The sequence below is a fragment of the Marmota marmota genome, unplaced genomic scaffold (genome assembly GCF_001458135.2).
Source record: "Marmota marmota marmota unplaced genomic scaffold, marMar, whole genome shotgun sequence".
NCBI classification, from domain to species: domain Eukaryota; kingdom Metazoa; phylum Chordata; class Mammalia; order Rodentia; family Sciuridae; genus Marmota; species Marmota marmota.
In genome coordinates this window covers 3332151-3337983 of record NW_026000305.1, presented here as the reverse complement: position 1 = coordinate 3337983, position 5833 = coordinate 3332151, and positions in this window count along the sequence as shown.

Genomic DNA, 5833 nt, shown 5'->3' with positions numbered 1-5833 from the left:
AAAGAGGGGAGGGGGGCGTGCTAGGCGGGGGAGGCGGGTGAAGAGTAGTAAAAGCCACTGCTAGCGCCTCGGTAAACCTGCCCACTTCACGGAGCATGCGCGGCGCTCTTTACACATGCTCAGCAGGCCCTCTGAGAACTACAGAGCAGCCTTGTTGGCGGGAGGATTCCCAAAAAGAATGTGGGAACTGGGGGACCCTCCGGAGCGCTTGATTAGTCAATGCTAGAGGAGGATTCCGGGAGTACCTACTTGCGGGGTTCACGAAAAACAGGTGTCCTATATGCAGAACCACGCCCATTTCAGTACTTAGTGACAAATACTAGGGCGGGGATTTTACTCCAGTAGACGCTAGCCTTCCAGAAGCTAGAGGCAGGAGAGAATGGATTTAAAAGAAATTAGAATACCTGTGATCCTTACTCACACCTCCTTATCCCTCTTCAAGATCTTCCGGATACATGCCTTCACGTTACTGATAACAGATTGTTTCCAATATATGTGTGTGTGTGTGTGTGTGTGTGTGTGTGTGTGTGTGCGCGCGCGCACGCACACACACTATTTATTGAACTCTCCTTGTGGCGATGAAGACAGGGTGTATGATGCTAACCCTCCCTCGACCCGCTCTGAGAATACTGGATCTTTAGTGACAGTAATTGTAATTCTTCTATCTTCTCCAAAACAAGCTTTACTGCTTTGCTCCTGTGAGCCTCACACTGTAGTCCTCAGTAGTGATATTACGGAGATAAAGTATGGTCTTCTACATAGGTAATGGATGATCCAAACCACTCATCAAAACATTTCAGACTTCAAAACAAAAAAACAGTTATTCCAAACATTTGACACTCAAAAGAGACTTAAAAGAGCAACTGCAACAGCTCCTAAGCTGGCTCAGTACCTTGGAGAGGTTTCTAACATTCTGCATAAAACTCACACCACTCCTTCCCCCTTCTACACTTACAGTTGTGTTGTGCTTGCAGAGAACACTGAACTATGCCCTCCATTTATTTCACTATCTGGCCTCAAGAGCTAAGAAAGCAAAACAAGCTACAGAGGTTGGCAGTTAATTACGAACAAGAATCACCAACAGTGCTCTCCCATTTATTCTGCTGAAAATCCAGAGAAAAAGGCGAGCTTTAGAGATAGGTTTTGTAAAAGTGAAAGATTTTAAAGTAATGGGAATATGAGGCTATCACTTTTGAAAATGGGTTTGTGAGTGCATACCGGCAAATAAATTTGTTTGGCAGAAGTGACAGTGTTTTAACTAAGGCTAATCCTTTTGAGCTGAGTCTATTCCCCTATTGCTTACTCAAAGGCTTAGTTCTGGAACCACAACCAACCCCCCCCCACACACACACACACACAAACACACACATCATCTTCCACATCATCTATTTTCTTCTTTCTATTGAATCATTCCCACCAGCAGAAAGCATGCTGTTTTGACTTTACCTTGGTTGACCACTTGCTAGCATCTAATACACTTCAAGACTCCCTTTTCTTTAAATATTTTCTTCACCTGGCCTCCAAAACAAACGGTTCTTGTTTTGCTTCTACATCATGGGAGATTTCTTCTCAGTCTTCTTTGCTGGGTCATTCCTCATCTTTCCAACCTTTTACTGTTGTAATTTCAGACTCAATCCATGACCTCTGTCTTCCCCAGAATTCCAGGTATCCCCACATCTCATCTAGACCCATGGATTACTCATTCTTAAAGTCATGACTCCTGCCTGCAACTGTCTATTCAACATCTGTACTTGTATATCTCAAATTTAACCTATTCAAACCTGACTCTTGATTTGACCCCAATCTGTTCCTCCCCTAGTTTTAACCAAGCCAATTAATGATCTGCCCCCATTAACCTAGTTTACTGATTATTTCTCACTTCAGAGTATCCTTCCATAATCATCCTATCTAAAACACTACCCCCATAAATCTTTCCCCCTCACTCTGATTTTTCATCTCACCAATGAACGTGTGATGTATTTGTTTAATTATTTTCCTCAGAACATATCTGGAACATAATGGTTCTTGGTAAGTGTTTTCTGAATAAATTTGTTTTATTGCTATTTTCATGTACTTTTGATAAATACACTATATCACATATATTAGGAAACTTCCCCAGAATTAATATATTCACCTTTGCTTCATACATAAAATTGAATCTAGGGACTGAGGGTACAGTTCAGTGGTCAAGTGTGTGCATGCTTTGCATGTACAAAGCTTTGGGTTCAATATACAGCAGCAAATAAACAAACTTTCATATGTGTTCATTCATCATCTCTTTAGATTGAAGGGAGAACAGTAAGGTAGAAGAAGGTGGTCAGGGGGAGGAAGGAGGGAAGGGCAAGGGAAGGTACTGGGATAAGGAATTGATCGAACTATTTTATGTGAATGTACAAGTGTTCCACAATGAAACCCACTATTACGTATAATTATTATACACCTATAAAATTTTTTTAAAAAAGAAAAATGCAAACTCTTACTAAATCCTCTAAACTACCCAAAGGCAAATAATATGTATTATTCAATGCTTTCCATACAAACTGTGAATATTAAATGATTATTTTCAAATGTTTAAAAGCTATTTTTTTAATTTTCATCAAAATATCTATATCTATTTTTTATATAGATTCAGATACTTCTACAGAAAGACATATATTCCATGGAAAGTTTAAATCCATATGCCTATGCCTTTGTAATCCTTAAATAATTAAAACCAGTGAGTGTTTATGACAATTATTATATCTTAGTAAATAGAGAAACACATCTAAATCACAGGATAATGAGAGTTTAAAGGTCCCCTGACCATATACCCTTTAAAAATGGTAATTGGATCTGAGAAGCTTACTAAGTACACCACCATACTATGTACAAAACACTGCCCAGGTGATCTGGAGATTGCCAAAATCAAGGCTGCCCTTGGTATTGGGTTATACAAAAAATACACACAAAAATGCATTCAGATATTTATGGGGAATTACGTGTTAGAAAATTACTATAGTCAGCCAGGCAAGGTGTCTCACACCTTTAATCCCAGAAACTCAGGAGGCTGAGGGAAGAGGATGATGAAGAGGATGATGAATTCAAGAGCAACCTCACCAACTTAGCAAGATCCTAAGCAACTTAGTGAGTATCTGTCTCCAAACAAAAAATAAAAGGGACTGTGGATGAAGCTCAGTGGTAAAGAGCCTCTGAGTTCAATCCCAGTATAAAAACATATAAAAACAAACAAATAAATAGATTATTCAAATGATTTTTTAAAAATTACAATAGTAATAGTCACTCAATTCGTATCTCATATTCCCTGAAAAGTCATTCCTTGACAAACTGAAATACTCTCTCCCTGTGGTAGTAGAAACAACATAAGATAGGCAACTTGATTCCTTGTTTTATGTTGTGGCTCAACCACCACCTAGATATTGGAAAAAATATTATTGATCTTCAGAATACTCATTTGTAAAATAGGGAGAAGGTTAGGAGTAAATGAACTTATTAAAGTTCCCTTCCTGATTTATGGCCCTAGCACCAATTGTCCATACTAATTCATTCCACCTCTTAAGTTTTAATTAGTGTGATCAACTTTATGCCCCACAGGTTGCAGATCTATCATCATTGTTTGTGACAATTCTCCAGGACCCTTACCCTAGCCTTAATTCCTGTTTCTTTTCCAGTGACTCTTTTCCTTTATAAGTCATCTCTAACCCTTTGATGACTGAGCTTAGTTTCCCTGATTTTGATAGTACTCTCTAAAGAACTTGGTTTTTACAAACATTCTGGCTTTTGTTAATACCTGGACATGACAGGAAAATACTCCCACCTCATCTACCTCTGGCCCTAGGGATCTAAGACTGAGTACCTGCCTATCTGCAGGACAGCCAAAAGAAACACCATGACCCAAGTACTAGCAAATTTTCAGGTACTGATTTTAGATATTTTTACTGTTACTACGTTAGTTGTTATTTAAATATTTTATTATTTAACCTCTTGTGTGTTTTATAAATCCACAATCTCCAAAATTCTTGAAGTCATACGTATTTTGGAATTCAGTACTTGGTGCTTTCAAAAGATACTATAGCACATATACTTTGTAAAACAGAACACAATAATCAAAAGCAATACCTTCAATGAAACATGAATGAATATTGTTTTCAGGTGGAATAAATGAGGACTATAACTAGCTTTAAAACCTCCTCTTTTAAAAATATTTATTTTTTGTTATAGATGGACACAATATATTTTATTTTTATGTGGTGCTGAGAATCAAACCCAGTGCCTCACACATGCTAAGTGAGCACTCTACCTCAGAGCCACAACCCCAGCCCTAAAAACCTCTTCATTAGTACATAACAATGCATACATCTCTCCCTTATTAAAAATGATAAAATATCCTTCCTCAAATCTATAATATACCAGACTTCTGTTTATGACAACTTTCAATGAGTTATCAAGTCTTTTTAACTTCATCTCAAATATTTTTTAAATGCCTGCTCCATACCCATTGCCATTTCCTCAAATCACCTCTTGCGATACTTACCTGAGCTAATGACAGACACATTCTCTTAACTGGTCTTTCTAATTCTCAATTTATATTCTCTTGCATATAAATCCATTCTCCCCACTGTCAACCTAGTGACCAAAATTCTCCATATCTCCATTATCTCTGAAACTCCTTAGCTCTGAATACAAATGTTTCACCATCTGCTTCTAACTATCTTTGCAGCTTCATCTTCACTATCTATCACCATGTACTTCAGTAAAATCTATATACATATTATTGCCTCTTCTCTTTCCCAGGCATACTTACAAAATTTACTCTTTTTTTAAAGAGGGGAGGGAATTTTTTAATATTTGTTTTTTAGTTTTTGGCGGACAACATCTTTGTTTGTATGTGGTGCTGAGGATCGAACCCGGGCCGCACGCATGCCAGGCGAGCGCGCTACCGCTTGAGCCACATCCCCAGCCCATAAAATTTATTCTTAATAGCAATCAATACAAACAACTACTATTTATTAAGAGTTTATTATTCTCCAAGCATATGATCTTCATAAATTAATTTAGCCCTTGTAAAAATGTATTATCTGTATTTTACAGACAAGGAAACTGAGTCTGGGAAATGTTCAGTGATTTTCTCTAAGACCTCAAAACTATTAAATGGGAAATGTTGAATTCAAAACCAGATCTACCTGATGCCAAATCCTTTACCCCACTTGATGCTCTGTGAAGCCTCTCTGATCTTATCATCCCCTCTCCACACCCTGCTCCACTCATCCCCTGCAGAGAACTAGTCACACATTCTTTCATTCTTCCACAACATATTTTTCATATCCTTATTTAAGTACTCCTTAATCTTTCCTTAGCAGCAAGAATTTGAACTTTTTGATATATTGAATTAATTTAAAAAGCTCTGCATTTATAGCGTTTGGTTGGAGTTCAATAAATATGTTGTATGGACAAACAACCCTTCATACTCTAATAAGACTTTGTGTTAAAGCTGTGGGGTGATACAAAAATTGGTAAGAATTAATTCTGTGAAGCTTAATTGCTTATTTATTCGATGTAAGCTATGTCAGAGACACATTGTCTTATTTTAAACTATTAGTAAAGAGGGCCTCTTAGACCTCACTCTACTAGCCAAGAAGACACTTGAACTATTGGTGAAAATTATGATAACATCTTACATAAACACAAAAGCAAATATTAGGGAAAAAATTAAAATTCTCAGTGTTCTGAAAATTATACACAGCAGAGGTTTATGCTTTCTCTTCAGTCTTCAGGATGTTTTTGGCCTGAAATTATCTATGTGCCTATGCATCTCTGTATTTTCCATTACTATAGC